At 40.1% G+C, this 18,369-nt stretch overlaps 1 protein-coding gene across 1 annotated transcript in view; it reads right to left on the reverse strand.

The window, feature by feature from the left end:
- CDH13 (cadherin 13) overlaps positions 1-18,369 on the reverse strand; it is a 921,815-nt gene that overhangs the window by 559,988 nt on the left and 343,458 nt on the right. The window lies entirely within an intron of this gene.

Genomic DNA, 18,369 nt, shown 5'->3' on the forward strand with positions numbered 1-18,369 from the left:
TTTATTTATTTATTTATTTATTTATTTATTTATTTATTTATTTTTTGCTTATCACCCAACAGCCCCCATCACCTTTTTGGACAATGTTGCCCCTCTGAAAATACATAGCTTAGAAATACCATTTTCCATTTTATAGAAGAGAGTGAGCTTTGGAAGACTGACTACCTGTGCAAGGTTGCATATCTGGAAAAGAAAAGAACCCACCCCCAGGCTACTGTGTCTGCCTCTGCAGCTCAAGATGTCAGCGCAACCATTTCGTAGGAATGAATGAATGGAAGGAAACAGGGCATTTGCCCAGCCCAACCTCCTCATGTCTGTCACTCATCTCCCCAAGATCAGAGGTACAGGGTTAGGGTACCAGGTTCTGCTCTCAGGTCCTGGCACTGTGTGTCATGGTGTCGCTTCCTGACCAGCTTACTATATCAAGAAGTTAAGGATTGTGTGATTGGGATTGTGTTTATTGCTGACACCATTAATCAGTTCAGAGCAGATGCTTTAGAAGGAGGCTCTCTCTCAAGTTTATGAGAATAATTTGGAAAGCATTTAAACACTATAGGAATGCCTGCCCCACTTTCCACCTGAGAATTTGAAGTAACTGGGCTGGGCTGGGGCCCAACCACCAGTGTCTGTTAAAACTTCCCAGATGAGCCTAATGGAGCCAGGGCCAACAACCAGGACTGTACACAATGAATTACTTGTCTGAATGACAGTTTTCCATATTTCCCAGAATCCCTGACACAGAGGTAGTGTGGGAGCAGGCTTGCTGGGCACAGCTGTTCCAGGGCCCTAAGAAAGGATGATCTTCACAGTAGATCTCTAAGCGTTTTTCAATCTTACCACATTTATAGGAGCCCAGGGATCTCGGACAGTGACCCATCCTCTTTACACCTTAAGGTCCTCACCTGTGAGGAGGGACAGAGCATACTCCACCCTCATAGACCTTGTAATTCCCGTGGTGAGCATGACACTAGATAGTGTGTGCCTAGATGTTCAGCACTTGGGACTGGCCTTAGTGGCCTCAGAATAGGAATTACTTTACTAGTAATAATAATTATTAGTAATACAGTAATTCCAGGCCCAACAGAAGTTACCTTTTACTTTTCCCACACAACTTCCTTCTAGTTTTCTGCCAGCCTCTCCTGTCCTTCTACCTCTTTCTAGTCAGGTGCTGCTGTTACCATGGAAATGGTTATTATAAGTACTCCTATTAAGGTGAAGGACTGAGGCAGGAGATGTCAGTCCAGCCTTGCCCATCTTTGAATCCTCACCTCCATCTTGGCAAAGTCCTATCCGTCTCATGTGACAGATTATGAAGGGAAAATAACATCAAAGGAGAAAAACAACAGGGCTCTACCCTACATGTAAACTCCACAAAGTTTTGTCAAATATTCTTTCTTCTAGTGGACTGTTTGTAAAGATAAGTTCTGCAAATCTCAGGTATTCTTTTATCCAGGTGAATGGCACTACACTGAGAGCTTTGCATTCATGAATCCTATCATTGTCATTTTGAGGTAGGTGCTTTTTGCTTTTTTCTTCTCCAGAATCTGAGATGTAGTAAGCTTAAATGAGGTTAAGATCACACAGTATGGCCTAGTCTGCCTGGGCAAATGTATTCCTTCCATGTCTGTCGGCTTCCAATCTTACCATTTCACCACCTTTTCACCCCTGACCTATTTATCACTTAATATTTTTCTTTTAATTTTCTCACATTAATAAATTTATTTCAAGATAGCCTTTATAATGCATGCTGGATGCCCCAGATGCATTTAGTTTTCTAAGGAAATTCAAATAAACGTGTAACGTCAAATAGAAACATGTTTGTCCTTGTATGGTCCAAAGCTTCAGGTGCTATATTATGCCTCTAACTTTTGGGAATGTTGACCTGGGGTATGTTCCCCTCTATCTATCCCTCATGTAAATGATTCTTGCCTGGCTCCACCCTATGCAGGTTGATAATCTAGGAGAACACAGATATAATTGTATGTGGTAATCTGATATAACCTGGTAGGGCTTCTGCTATTTGCAGCAGTATGTCAAGCATAAATAAAGGAGACTTGACAAACATCTTAAAAAAAAAAAAAGACACACATCTTAAAAAAGACACAAATCTAGACCGCTCAGTTATAGTGAGTTTAGCAATATCTAAATGACGGATCTGAAGTCCATGACAAATCCAAAAAGAAATAACTCACCACACTGTTTTCCTCCTTCTCCTGGAGAAAGAGATTCTACTTCCCCATTGAATATAATATCACCTGAAATTCCCTATTAAAGGGAGCAATTGATAGCATCATCCCTGCATTGTTGTCCCATATTATTAGCTTTGTTGATATAGTCAAGACACCAGCAGTTCTGAAACTTTTAAACAGAGATCCAGAGAGTGCTTGTCTCTGGGCAGAGTTCAAAGAACATATTGAGGATGAAACTGACTAGTGTATATCTATCTACTTAAAAATTCTTTGTTTCTATAGAGACAGCCTCCTAAGTAACTTGGGAGGATACTATGAGGATAAATGAAAGGACAGATTCTAATAAACAATTAAACTTGTAAACAAATATTCAAAACCTCTATCTGATGGGGGAAATGAACTATTTGTACTGTTCTGAAACTATAAAGGACTTCCTTACATAGTTTATCACGGTGGCATTTAAAATAGCTTCTGGAAAGAAAAAATTACACATATAATATACTGTACATGGGGATTTATTGGAATCGCTTGCACAACATCATTCTTTGAGATAATCTTTGAACACCCCAGGAGAAGAAAGGGAAAGTAAAAACTCCCCACCTGAGGGAAAAATGCAAATTAGACAAATGGCACCACTCAGCGTTTCAATTATGCTTTCAGCATGTTTCCACTCAAAATGTCCTCTGGGCTTAATGCAAATGTCACAAAAAGACAAACTTTAGCTGGGAGACAAAACCACAATTGAAATGGGAAGTTTGGCAAGTGAATTAAGGGGCTTAATCTTCCTGACCTTGATTTTATGCTTTTCTATGTCTTTCATTTGAATGTGGTTCTTTGGGATGAAAATCCAAAAGGCATAGATTTCTTACCATCTAGAAATGTATGAGGGAGTGAATTAAGCTGCATTATGATCCCAGGAAATAGGAAATTGCAGATGGATTTTAAATTTATCTGCAAAATATAGAGCAGTCCTGCTCATACAGATAAATGAGAACTAATCTGTGAAACTGGTGCCATTTTTATAAGCATTTTGGGGTCAGTCTGCGATTTGTACACTCACGTCTTAGAGGTATAACATGTATAAACTTTGGTGGAGCTCCCCAAATTGCTCTGGGCATAGCCGCAGGGCTTCTCATAGTGGGTGGCCAGGCTCTCCCTGCACTCTTGTGCCAGCATGCCTGAGCCTCTGTTGGACTTTGGGCCCACATTGAAGCAAGGAGACCTGAGACAAGCAGCCTGAGGAACTCAGTAACAACCTTTGGTTCGGTTCCTGGTATGCAGCTTAGCTCCTGATGTGAATCTTGCTTCATGTTAGACCATAAACCACCAATAAGCAGAAGGGACCTAAGTTGCCCCACGGCGACTGGAACTTTACTCATCCTTGGTATTCAACTATAAGATGACTTACCTCTTAGTATGTAGCCGCGTCTCATCTGACCATGCACAACTGCCAAAGCAAACCCTAGAATCTTCCTAGAATCTTGTAGAAACTGAAAGTACATATAAGCCCCTGGATTCCTACAAAGGGGACTCCGCCTTGGGATGTGAATCTGCAGAGTCAGCACCAGTGCATTAAATTTGCTTCTTGTTAACCTTGGTGTCCACATTTCCTTTGTGCCATATAGCAATATCAGTCACCCTGGGAGCCACATCCTCCCCATGGACAGATATGTATGTATCCACTTCTAGCAATTTATACTGACACACAGGAGAGAGGTGCTTTGTGTCAGCTATGGTCTGGTAACAGAAAAAGTTCTAGTATGTACCTGTTGCCAATGCTTGTGGTATAACTGTCCTAAACATGGCCAATTCAGCCACCAATATGCCTTCAATTGGCTTACACATTTTCTAAAAATTAACAACTGGCTGTCAGGAGTATGAGTGATAGCTAGATCCAGAACGCCTCTGAGGCCGGGCAATGGCTCTTTGCAGCAAAGTGCAGATTGTTTTCTTTTCCTCAGACCGTACCAGATACACAGGCACTCCTGGCCTATATAGTAAAACCGAACCCAATCTTTCCATTGGCAGGAAGGACAAGCATATTAGTTGTTCTGCAGTCTTTTCAAGGCACAGAAAGCTATGCCTTTCTGACAAAGAGCACTCAGTTCACAAACATCAGATGGACTCTCCCCAGGATGCAGACCATCACTTAATTGCTTCTCACATCCCTCAATATCCCACTGGTATCCAGAGGTACAAACTTGCTTTAAAAGAACTCACAGGGATTAGTTCCAGGGGTGTTTTGGACCTGCCCAAATAAGGGGGACTGAAAGCATCCCCTGTGGTCTCCTTGAACATTCTTACCTCTCAAGCTTGCTAGTTCATAGGTTTTCCAGGTACAAGTTCAGTCCCACCCATCTCACTTATGTCCCTGGGGACACAAAAAGCACATCTTCAGCCTCAATTTGCTTACCTGCCTGACCCCTGAAAGTCCTGAGCACTCCATGTTTGGCCTGTAGTCAGTGCTGATACCCACCGAACTATGGCATGGTTCTGGGCATATGCCTAACCATGGCCAGCTAAACGAAGAGTAAATTTTACCTCCAAAGTCTTTGTGGATTTGATGGGTTGCAAAAAGTATATAAAACAGACTTAATACCATCCTATACATCAGCTTCAACTTTGCTAAAATAGAGTTTCAATTCTATCATGTCAGCTGAAGATATCATAATGAATGATTCCATCAGGAGCTCTTCAGCAGAAACCTATTTTTGCCATGCAAACCCTTAAGGGTTTGCTTTGGAAAAAGCAGTCCACGTCTTCTTGCAGGGGATTTTCTCTGTCTGCTGTTAAAAACCGAGCTGCTATCTCTGAATATAGTCTTTTCTGCCAGGATCTTACATTTTTCTCTTGATACTGAATCTTTACATTGTGGCAGGTTGTTTTCTGAGAGAATGCTGTGCACTGTCTATGCCATGGTGGTTATAATCACTATGAATTTGTATGTCAAATGGGGATTACTTTATGTGGCGAAGCACCTGACACAGTATACACTCAACCCTGTTTGTTGAATGAATAAATAGCAAAAACAGCAGCTTGGCAACAAAGCAAATTTCAAACTTCCCAAACAAAATGGAGAATGATGGCCCAGACTCGTGAAGATTTGAGTAGGTTGATTTGAAAGTCACCAGATCAGCAGAATAAAATCACAATTCAGAAACTCTGAGAGACACTAAGTTTAAAATTTACAGAGATCCCCACTTAGGAGTTGTCATATTACCAGCACACATTACTTAATTAGGCCTTAGTTCATTGTTAGTTTTGTTTTTTATCTAATAATTGTGTGTGCACCTCTCATTCTTATGATTGTCTGTAGGAGGAGCTAATGGGAAGAATATAGCCTCTGCTATAACTGGTAAGATCTTTGGCCTTGCAGTGTTTGGGGGTATGTGGCAGTGTCCTGGACAATGATAACATTTGAGATTTAGATCCTGATCATTCCTGGTGCTTGGCAACCCTGTGATCCCCCAGCATCCCTCTATAGTATGTGTGGGTTTACATAGGGAGGAAGGCACTTGCAATAAGGAAAACAACTTCTGGACAAGCACTTCAAAACCAGAAGGATGATGGAGCAGTGTCAGTTTCCTTGTCCAGTTCCATTGATCTGTAGTTCAGGGAGAGACTAAACTGTCTATAAAAGTTCAAAGACTCACAAACAACAGACAACTTTCCAAGCACTGGTACTGTGGCTGCTATTAATGAACTTAGGGTAAATGCTGGGGGGGCCCTTTCTCAAAGGTAGAAAGCTTGGCTTTGTTGCATCACAATAAAGGGAAAGCCGCTTTGGAATCTTTTGGCATCCTGAGGAGTTTGTGGTTTGGAGGATTCAAGAGATAGACTTTGAGAAGTAACCTTCCTATGGAGAGCAGTCATCAGGTACCACACCCAAGAGTTTCCCAGGAACTTCAATCAATAATGAGGCCCAAAAGAGGTTTCCTGAAGGAACTATTTCTTAGTTCTTGTGAGAGATATCCCATTATTCCAGGAATAAAGGGATAAAAGGCAAAGATGGAGAGTAGGGTGAGGTCCTACAGTTGTATAGGTATGGTTCAAATGTTAATATTTATGTGACTGTTTAGTTGTCTAAATACTGGAAAAGGCTGAAAAAATTCAAGGTCTTTTTGGGAGATCTAGTTTCTTCTGGACAAAATAATAGCTTGTCACTGGATACTTTCAAGTAGAACTTAAATGATTACTCAGCAGAAATGTGGTGGAAAGCATTCTGATATTGGATGATATTTCTTAAAATCATGAAACACTACTATATTCTATTACTTTAAATCTCAACATATTCATCTATTAATCTGGGCAGTAGGGGATAGATGTGAACATAAAGATGAATAAGGCATATTATCGGCCTAGAAATTTGAACCACCTAATTGTTTGGAAGTCTGCCCCACTAAATGGGTATTCCATTTCTTCCTGTGCCAAAAGGTCAAACAAGTACCATAGGGTAGAAGTTACAAGTAAGCAGGTCATAGTTGAACGTGAGTTATTTCTAGAAGCAAAAGAAAGTCAGCTAGAAAGCATGGCATTGCTACCAACAGTATCCAAGATGAAGGATTATCAACAAGTGTATCTTCCATTTCTGAAGAGTTGTGCTTTATAAATATTTTATGTTTATAATTTCTTATACTTTATCATAACAAGTAATTCATCCTCTTAGACAACGTTTTGACCTTAAGTCATAATAACATCATATTTAAGAATGTACCTACACTGTGGAAACATTTGAAGGTATATAAATGATGCTTCAGGTAAAAATTGATACCAGTCCATAAACCAAATAGTAAAAGTATGAAAATCATGTAGGCAAATCTTTAAGTTGGCTAAGAGAGTTTGAGGATTTAATGTGATGATGCCCACCATCAATTTAGGGAACCTGAGCATCATGGATTCAAGGCCCATTAGTTTTGACTCAATCTCTTTCCTGGAATGCTAAGCAGGATGATCACTCTTTCCAGGCTCTCACAGGAAGATTTTTATATATATATATATAAAGGATGAGGATGATTTGGAGAAAGCAGATAGGAGTGCAACAATGGCAAGAACCCAGTATCTGGAAATAAATTAAAATGTCCAAGATGAGCAGAAAAACAAACAGAAAGCTTGCATAATGAGTCCTCATGGAATGTGTATTGAATCAGCTTCTTATTTATAAATATTGAAATGATATATAAAGTGATATCAAGAATATAGAAGACACACCTTTCCTGAAGAACTTCTATCTGTGACTCGAAGCAGTACTCACTAAACAAATGTCTTTCCTAGGAAGGCAGGTACTGGGAACTTTAAAAGAATATCAGGATCATAACAGATACTCATTAGGCTATACTGATACCCTCTACTGCTATCCTCAAAAGATATTTTACAGAACATTTTACAACTATTTTACAGAAAGGGGAATGAAGGAGGCTTGGAGCAGATAAGTTGTCCATCGTACAAAGGTCAGTGAGAAGACTGAGATGCAAGTCCAAATACTAGGCCTATTACTGAACAGCCCTGTGACCTCTATTTCTATATTAAACTTTTCTCCAGAAATTAATGAGTGAAAAGGAGATGTGTTCCACATTAAAATTAAAAAAAAAAATCTTTACTAGGTTCATTTCCCAACCTACTCAATCCACAAAAATGAACACATTTGGCTAGATATCAAACTTTGGTTTATGACCTAGTTGAGGGAACTAGCAAGGCCTTGTAGAGTGAGCAAGCTCTTCTAACTCCACTTTAGTTCAGTGACTATAAATGGCTGTATCAAGGGTTTAAGAATGTTGGCTTATGTAAACATACACTGGGAATTATACAAAGCATTTCCCTAAAACTCAGTCACTCTGCAAAAACAACGGTGCTGCTTTTTCAGGTTTGATGCCTTTCTTCTACAATAGTAATTATTTATGCAACTCTACATGCCAGGTACTGGGTTAAGTACTTGAGAAACATTCTTTCCTCTACTTCTCCAGCAGTTCCATATAGATACTATTTTAGAAATGAGGAAACTGAATCTGAGAGAGACAAAGAAAATCCCACAGATCTGTTAGCAGTAAAGCAAAACTGAAAGTTTTTTTACACCTATTTAAAGACCTAACCCAGGTCCTGAGGGAAGAAGCAAGAGGTAGATTACTCCAGTCCAAAATAAATGTTAGAAACTATAAGAGAACCAAGTAAGACAGGGGAAAATAATTGTATTTTTATGACAATATAAAACACAACATAACACAACAAAAACAGACAATTATAAACCAAAGATATTCTATAGGGGAGGGAAGGGACTGGAAGGAGGGAGGGGTGAATGTGGGGGACTGTGGAAATGATGAGCAAATGAATTGGGGGAAGTAATTTTTTTTTAATGAACAACAATGTAAGGAGAAATATAAATTAATACATTTAATAAAATAAAGGAAAATTAAAAGGAGATGGGGTACATATGCACAATGGAAAAAAGTTATTCTATGAGTTAATCCTATGAGTGCATGGATTAACAAGAAGTAAAACAGTCTGTTGCAAAGCTGAAAGAGATGTCAAAGACAGGGGTGAGTGGAATCTAGATGTGATGAATCCATCAGGGGATGAGGGGGGAAACACATAGAGCAGAAGTCAGAAGATCCTGTAGATCAAAATTCTGGGAACACAAAAGTTCTGAGAAAAGGTAAACAAAACACAAGAATGGGTCCAGCCAGAATTTCATGCAATCCCAGGATATCTTTTGTTTTCATTTGTCTTTACTTGGATAATTTCCCTAAAGAATGGAAGAACATATGAGTGTGGGATTTGCTATCAAAGAATTCTGGATATGTGGGTTTTCTGCAGCCCAACACCCTGCTTTTCTACCACAAAGTCATCACCATTTTCCAGCTTACATCAGAAACAGCAATCATGGGAAAAAAAGAAACAGTCATGGTACCTTGATATACAATTTTCAGAATAGCTTGACTCTTCCCTTTATTCTCTGTTGGATACCTGGAGTGTTTCTGCGCAGTGATGGCCTTGTCCTATCTGGATTCCAGAGATTGTCTAGAAATTTTTCCAGAGTAGCATTTGAAGGTTCAAGTACTCTCTTAGAGGTGAAATGGGTATGCTTCCAAGGGATATGTCTATGGTATTGCCAGGGATAGCGGCTTGATAATAATCAGCACAAATGCCTTCACAATGCAGCAGACTGAAGAACACCAGCTGCACACCGCCAGCAGTTTCTCCTGACCTATCCTTCCTACCACAGGAGCTCTTTGAGGCAAAGGCCGCCTTGCAGATTCATCTGCATCTCTCTGGTTACACTCTGTGCTAACCTTGGCCAGAGTTGGCAAACAGAAATACTAGTGGACTCTTTTTGGCTGTAACCAATTAATTCATTCACCTCCTCCCTAATTGCAGGGGGTGAGTCGCTCACCAGCTGTGATTACAAATTGTTTCTGTCTAGCTGACAAGACCTTATCGCGAAATTAAAATAAAAATGATCTAACCCACAATACGGGAAGCACAATTAATACTTGTATGCATATATGGGCTTCTGATGTAAGCAAGGAAATGACCAGCCCATAGGTCATGACTATTCATCCTTCATTTGCCAAGATTTTATTGCATCCTTATGCTGTCTGGCATTGTCTTGAGCTTCAGCTTCAGGGGGATGGAGGGAGATGGCTGCCAAGAGTGCCTTGTCACTTGCTTTTCGAAAAGCACCCCATTTTCCTTTGATTTCTTCACGAGACAATAACCACCCACATATTTTTCCTTAAGAATTACAGTGAATGCACCTGAAGGCTTATGTGCTGCATTCCACTCTGCCTGAGTTATCACAGGCAGCATAGGAACCACATGTAAATCACAGTTTTCCATCCAAAGTGGCAACTTTTGTAATTGAACAATTCTTACATGGGACTTCAAGTATGTCACCATGATTATGGAAGGCCATATGTCTGGGAACGTTGTTTTTGCACATACCCACGACAAATCCAAGGTTCCTGAGATTTATTCCTTTACACACACACACACACACATGCACGCGCATGCGAGCACACACACTCACACACAAACATAAATATGTGCTGGAAGCTGAAGCATATGGTCCCACACAACTGTGATATTTACGATAATGAATCACAGATGTTTAAATGGATGTAATCTGAAAACACTTAAATGCTAAGATACCAGAATATTACTTTAAACATTGAGAAGTGAGGACCTTTGGATTATGCTGACTTTCAGATATTGTCACTAAAGGATACAGCTTTACCTATCCTGGGAAATCACAAGGCATAAAGGAATGACATCCTTCCTCCCCTTTAAAGAAATACAGTGTTCGAAGAAGCAGAAAACTCCAAAGGTGTAAACTGAGTTTTTCTGTTGATAATAGAGTTTGAATTAAGGGGCTTATCCAGTGGATATCCTTTTACTTTACTCATTCTGGGCAACATTTTAATGTTTATTTTCAAATACACAAATATATCAGATTTCACTGGAGTAAAATGGACAAAAGTCCTCCCTCATCCCATAGTAGCATGGATATTCTGCCAGATTTGTATGCACACAGGTAGCTTTGTTCATACATCTCTGGCAAACTTTTTATGTTAGGGCATTAGATCTGTTTCATGCTTTTCCATAACTATACAATAGATTTAATGTGGATATGGTATCGTAAAACCAGACCCCCATTGCTGGGCACTTAGGTTTCCCTGTTTCATAATTACTAACTGTATACTAAAAATACCTTTAGATACCCTTTTTTCACATGTACAGGTATTTTTCTAAAGTTGAGAGTGGTCTTACAAATTGCTGATTCAAAATAAATATCTCTAAAATTTAGGGGACAGAATGTTATATACTAATTTGGACTCCAATCCAAAGTATATAAGAACTGTCTTTTCTCACCCTGAATGGATAATATGTTTATGTATGTTGCAAATTGGAAAAAAAAAAGTGGCTTCAATTTGCATATTTTTGTTGAATAATGAGGTCATGTATTGTCTCATAGCGATGGCCACTTTTATTTCCTTTCCTATAAATCTCATGAACAATAATGCATTAGGAATTCAAATTGTCATGCTTGTCCTCTTACTGTTCTCCTTAGTCAACCCTGCTTCGGAAGGAGGGACTGTGTCTCACCTGTCCTCCCTCTCTGTGGCTTTGCAGAGTCCAGGCAGGCGTGGCATGTGGAAGGCACACAGGCTGGCATGTGTGAGACTGCTGTTCCTGCTTCTGCACAACTGCTTTCTAGCATCTTACTTTGAAAGAAACTCAGTTCAATAGCTCTTTCCCTCTCTCAGTTCCGTCTTTACCTGTCCCTTATTTGTGCCTGTCCCTTACCAGAATAAAGACTCTGCAGGAATAAAGACTCTCTCAGAATAAAGACTCTGCAGGAACATGGTCACCCCAGGAACCCTTGAATGTCTGGTGTAGGCACCGAGCATACACATGCAGTAAGTAGCTCTTACGTGCATCAGTCTTTATTTGATGACCTGTCTGAGTGCTTCTATACAGACAGCACATGTGCAACCCACTTGGAAAGATAGACTGGAGCCCATGGAGTCCTTTTGTTTTTCTTTCCATCTTCTGTGCTGATCGGCTGGGAAAGATTTAGCATGGATTCTTGTGGATATCTTAACCCCATCTCTGTGGACCAGGGTTTGGGGTACATGGAGGGCTTGCGATAGGGCTCTGCGACCATAGGATTGACAAATGGTTTTCATTGAAAAGAAAGTAAGGTTTTAAGAAAGTAAGGCAGGAAAGTGACACTGCCAACTTGCTAGGTGAAAGGTTCGGTGCAGTTAAAAGATGGAAAGTCGGGCCCTCCTTGGTGGCACAGCAGATTAGGATGCAGTACTGCAAGCTGGCCACAGCCACCTCAGTGTGAGTTTGATCCCCTGCCCTGGAGGTGATCCACATCAAACCTCTCCTGACCCACCCACTGCTCCCCTCAGCTCCCCTCAGCAGTGTACTTCAACAATCTTCCTGTTCTGCTTGCAGCTCTGTCTCTGGTGAATCCTCTCACCGCCCCTGCACCTCTGGCTTGGACCTCAGTTCGGTATGTATAAATAAATAAATCTTTTCAAAAAAGATGGAAAGTCAGGCAATGTTTCTGACAGGCAGGAACTTTCTTGCTCTTCTAGCTGAGGTTCACCGACCCCCACAGGGGTTGGAGAAGTTGCGCCCTATGGTGAACACAGGTAGGGCATGGAAGCTGCTTTTTAGAAACTGATTCATCAATGATGCTCATCAGTTCCCAGAATGCAGGCAGTGCCCAGAACTTAGAAGGCTCAAGGGTAGGAGGCTCCCAGTGTGCAGACAGTATCAGTCCTAGATTCAAGGTTTCTGCCCCCATCCTTGCCCCAGCTGCCTTGACCTTATACTAGAGCACTGAGCTGTGAGCACCCATAGTGAAATTCATTAACTGACATGAAGATATAAAACCAGCTGAGAGAAACCAAGAGCTTGTAATCTCTGAAGTAGGAGGAAGAAGGGCTGTGCAGCTTATGAACCATATCTGACCCAAGATCTGCTTTTGTAAAGAAAGTTTACTTGGGACACAGCTACACTGCTTGTTCACATGGTGTTCATAACTGCTTTCGCTTTACAACTGCAGGGCCCAGCAGTGGTAGAGGGCTGTGGGGTTCACAGCCTAACATACTTTCTACGCAACTCTTGACATGAAAGTCTGCTGACTTGTGCTGCAGGCCACGATCACATTTCTCACACTTTTCAAGAGATCTGCTTGAAAGCATCTGAGCCCTAACGCTCCTCCACAATGTGTTTTGTGCACTCAATTTCATAATCAGCTACAGAGACCATCAGCAGAGTGGGGAAAATGACTCACAAACACTTACCTAAATGTTATCTCAGTGCCTGCGTATTGCCTTAATTTTTGAAAATAAAATCTGCTGGGAGATATTTTCCATTTAAAATGGAAACCTCAAGAGGTTTAACTTCTTAAATACACTTTTAAAATTCATTATCTGTAGTCATTAAATATATGGACAAGCACTCATGGAGAAGACGAATATACCCAGAAGAGCAGAAGGGAATTGTGTATATCTGTATTTTCTTATGTCGCTAAAGCAATGATTTAATTTAGAGCCACAAAATTAGCTGAGAATCATGCTTTTGATCAAGTTCACACACAAAATTGTTTACCTTCAAGGTCTGTTTCCCACACTTAAAGTAATCTGTCATCTTTTAATGTAATTTGTCATTAAGTTTTGTTTCTTTTCTTATAAAGAGTCTGTTCAATTATTCTTCCCCAAAATGACTAAATGTCTAATTTTTTTTTTTGCTCTCTAAGTGAAGCCATTTGAAGATTTAGCTTCCTGGAAAATGAAATGGGAATTATTCAGCCCAAAGCTGGTATGAAAATAGTGATTTAATTTTATTTTTTTCATCTGATGAGGATTCGGCTCATTAGCAAGAAGCAAAGCACCATTTCTTTGGATAAAGGGCAACAAGAAAGAAATCAAAAACCCTACAATTGTTGCAATAGCTCCGTGAAGTTAGATGTTATACTGGGAACATTGAAAAGGATGTTACTATGTATTTAAAATAACCAAAATCCAATAAACTCAGGGGAGCACTGCATTTAAACTACAACACATATTTTCTCTGTAATTTTGTAAGTTCACATCAGCTGGTTTCCTGGGTTCTTAGTTAATGTCTCTGAAGCCTGTAAGTCATTGATTTGAATTCTTCTTCCAGCATGCAAAGGGTCCTGAGTAATAAGAACTCAGTTTTAGGCCAGGAAAGGGATATAAAAGGGAACTATGGTGATATTAACTCAACAAAAGTTGGTGAGAGGTAAAAGGAGAATGAGGGAAAGCACTCAGTTTTTTGTCAGAAACAACACTGAAAATAGTAATGGTAGCTAAAATTAATAAAAGGGTAGTTATGCTCAGCTCCAGTGTTTTCTGAGGAAGAGGCTTCCAGCAAAGGACAAGACCCTTGGTTCTCTGGAGACTCAGACCTTAAGTCAGAGTTTGAGAGGATAAAACACTATTGTTATTAAATGGCTATGAACAGGAAGATTAATTGTGAGAAGGCCAATTCGGGAGTGTGTGAAAAGCAAAATTGGGAGTTGGGGTAGTTAAGAAAGGGAAAGTGCGGAGATGGGGGAGGGCCAACAAAGTCTCCCTAAATGCCTAAACCATCACACAGCTACCAGGCATAAGGTGGTGTGTGTGGTATTATCTCCCCATTTTAAGGATGAAGAAATTGAGCTTAAGGGATAGCTCTGTGACAGGAATGCCTGCGAAGTCATGCACCTGTAACAGGTAAAGAAGACCTTGGTCTCCAAATAAGTTGGCCTGACTTTGAAGGTCACACATCTTACTGCTTTGCTCACATTCAGCAAGCCAAGCCTCCAGGATGGTCCTGGATTCCTAAGCAGAAACATGTCAGCTCCTGTTCTTGGAGGAGATGATGATGGGCAGGGAATCGGATGTGTAGAGCTAGGGGGAACACAGTTGAAGCTAAGTTCCCTGGGGGTAACAGAAGAACAAGAGGTCTGGTTTCAGTTTGAGCCATGGAAGGCTTTACTGAAGAAATGGTGTTTAAGCTTCCCTTGGGGAAGAGGAAAACTGAATTGTTTTACAATTGACTGAAAGTAAATTCTGGTACTGGTGATTGAAAGAATAAATGTACAGACAATTCATCTTTAACTCCTTTGTAGAAAAGGAGTTAATGGAATACTACTCAGGAACCAAAAAAGGTAAACTCATGCCATTTGTAGTAACATGGGTGGAGCTGGAAGAGTTTATATTGCATGAAATAAGCTAGATTGAGAAAGATAAATAGTGGATGGTGTCATGCATAATGGAATACAGAAAAACTGAGCAAAAGATCAAACAAAGACAAACTTTAAATCTTGAAAACTGCCCATAGATCTTTGACTTGCAGAGGGAGAGAGGGAGGGAGAAGGGTGAAACAGGGGGATGGAGGAGGTACAGAGAAAGAACACAGTGGCCTATGGTGGAGGATTGTGGTTGCTTTGATGTTGGGAGGGCTGTGTGAACTACACTGGGGCAGAATCCTACACTGTCAAAACTCTAGCAAGGATGGTGCTTCAATTATGACACACACCAAAAAAATATGCAAATAGAATAAAAAAGGTATCTCTGATTCCAAAGGCTTCTGAGTAGCCACCACCAGAGACTTCATCAGTCCTGTTGCATATCTGTCCACAAGTTGATGCTTTTGAAATGATTCTGAGCAACTAGAAAGCATAACAATATTTTTAAAGTGAAAAGGAAAAAGAAAAGCAGGAGAAATGAGATATAAAGAAGGGATAGTGTTCTTCTTAACAAAATTTGAAAAGGAGACAATAAATTAAGAGAAAGTAAAAGGACTACAATTGTCCTATGATTTATACTCTGGAATAAAAGCAATAAAGAGGGCAATAAACCCTAAATTTCCATATCTGAAAATCAGTTATGTGTCTCTGCAGTTGAAGTTTTCTCTCAGTTAATTTAGACAGGAGGGGATTTTACTGGTAGTAAAAAAAAAAGTGTTAGCATCTCTGATCTGCAATGTTTACCATGACAATGTTAGCATTGCAGCAGCATCATTTAGGAGCTTCTTAGAAATGCAGATTCTTGGGCCCATTAGCAACCTATCAATCAAAATGTGTTGGAATGGAGACCTGCAATCTGTGTTTGAACATGTATGTGTTCTTGGAAATCCTGGTTCAAATTCAGGATAATCTTTCAGATGACAGAGCAGCCACCAGACTCAATGATTCTATTAAAAACACATTCTCCAGTATTAAATATACACTAGTTGATACTAAATTAACAAAAAGGTATTCATTACATATAGAGAATGTCAGCTTTGGAGTCAGAACAGAGAGATAGTATGTAAGGCAAAATTCCAGTGGTAAGATTTTGCATAGTATATCTGACACTCAATTTCCAGATGTGCAAGATGGGAATAATGAATTGTGTAGGAAGTAGACAGGAAATCAAGGTAACATTATTGCCTAGAATTGTCTCAGGAAAAACAGAATGAGAAGCATGGGTTACAAAAGAAGACACACCTAGAGTAGATGTACATTTAATGTCATTAAAACAATGTATTCAACCACAGTCGATATGCTGCCCATCTTTCTAAAAATAAACATCATTATCATCATCTAAGCAAATGAAAAATATTTCTTATTAATCCACTTAAATCAAAAGGGCTGCTTTTCTCTATCCAGAAGGTAGGTCTCTCTCAGGAGATGCCACATAATGGATGCTAACTTCAAATATTTCAATGAAATGCCATTTAATATTCTGATTTTTTTTAATGAGGTAGACATGAAATGCAAATCTATGATGTTGAAGGGTGGGAGGGAGTAGGCTTCATCCTAGCCAGACCACTATGCTCTTCTGCCTGGGCTACGTCCCTCACTGTCTTCTCAGTCCCCACCATCCACATCTACCCCAAGGGCCTCAACTCAGCAAAGAGAAGTCTTGGCTCATCTGTGTTACTCCTCTACTTAAAACCATCTTATTTGGAAACAAAGACAAGGTTCTTCTCAAGTTTATAGAAACCTATAATCTAGTTCAGATTATGCATCAAGTTCTTTGACTCCTGGGGGCATTCACCAGCTTTCTCTCAAATACCAAGGCATACCCCTATCTCAGGACATTTATATTTTCTATACACTCTGCCTGGAATGTTTTACCCCTAAATCCAAGGCTACCTCATCTCCTAACATCCTCTAGATATCTACTTAAATGGGACTTTTGTTATAGTATCTTTCTATTGAGCATTTCACTATTTTCTACCTTAAAAAATCTGTGTGTGTGTGTGTGTGTTTTTGTCATTAGAATTTTCCATTATCACAATGAACTTTTTTTAAAAAATTTTTTAAAAAGATTTATTTATTTATTCATACAGAACTGGGGCACAGGCCAGAGATGCAGAGGGTGAGAGGATTCACCAGAGACAGAGTGGGGAGCAGAACAGGCAGATCGACGAAGTACAATGCTGAGGGGAGCTGCGGGCAGGTCAGGAGAGGTCTGCCATGCCATGTGGTCACCTCTGGGGCAGGCAGGGATCAAACTCATGCAGAAGTGGCTTTAGCTTCTTTGTGCTGTGCTTTAACCCACTGCACCGTTAACCCACTGCACCGCCAGGGAGGGCTACAATGAACTTTTATGTTACTGTTACTACTGAGTTTCTTCTTCCTCAAGAATGTAACCTCTAGATATCTCAAGAAGTCTCAAAAAGTACCCAGAATATGATGAGCCAGTACATAGTAGATCATTTCAATGAATGGATTAATGTCCCTCTTTCTCATTCCTTTACTTAGCTAATGTCAACCAATCAACGATGAATGAAACTAGTGAAGTAAGTAAGAAGATAATCAAGACAACCAAGGAAAGATCTAATGTGACTTCTTCTTGTTCTTTGACCAGGTATGGATATGGAAAAGAGAAAGAAAGAAAAAGTTAAATGTATAAGAGTAAGGCATTTTCCTCACAAGATATCTTTAGCTTTTCAGGAAAGTTTCTCAAGGAAGCAGTAGAGCTTAGGAGAGAACAGTGGAGCCAGAACTCAGAACTTAACTAGCTATGGAACCACGAACAAAATTATCGACACTATTTAACCAGTGTCCTCATCTGTGAAACAGGTTTCCTGTTGATACATATAATTCACGAGACTAGGATGAAGGTTAAGCAACAGTGTCCATAAAATGCTTGTCTTGGTGACCAGCATAGAGTAAAGGGTTAGAAAACAATGCTACAGCAGGCATTTTTTTAGTTCAAGGTGCTCAAATTAGGCATTCTGAAGAAAATGGAACACGTCCAGTGCTTTAATGGTAAATTAGATCTTTCCCATTCAGTGAATTCTAGGAACTAGAGTTAATCTCCTCCAACTCACATTGGGACAAAAACAAGTTTCTGAAAATAAAATTGCTATCCTTTTTTTTTTTAAAGATTTATTTATTTGTACATACAGAACTGGGGTACAGGCCAGAGGCTCAGGGGTGGTGAGAGGCTTCACCAGAGACAGAGTGGGGAGCAGAACAGGCAGATCAACGAATACACTGCTGAGGGGAGCAGTGGGCGGGTCAGGAGAGGTCTGCCACGCCATGTGGTCACTTCTGGGGCAGGCGGGAATCGAACTCATGCGGAAGTGGCTTTAGCTTCTCAGTGCAGTGCTTTAACCTGCTGCACCACCAGGGAGGGCCAAAATTGCTATCCTTTTTAGCTCCCAA

Source organism: Condylura cristata, unplaced genomic scaffold (assembly GCF_000260355.1).
Source record: "Condylura cristata isolate star-nosed mole 26May11 unplaced genomic scaffold, ConCri1.0 scaffold00028, whole genome shotgun sequence".
In the NCBI taxonomy this organism is placed as follows: Eukaryota; Metazoa; Chordata; class Mammalia; order Eulipotyphla; family Talpidae; genus Condylura; species Condylura cristata.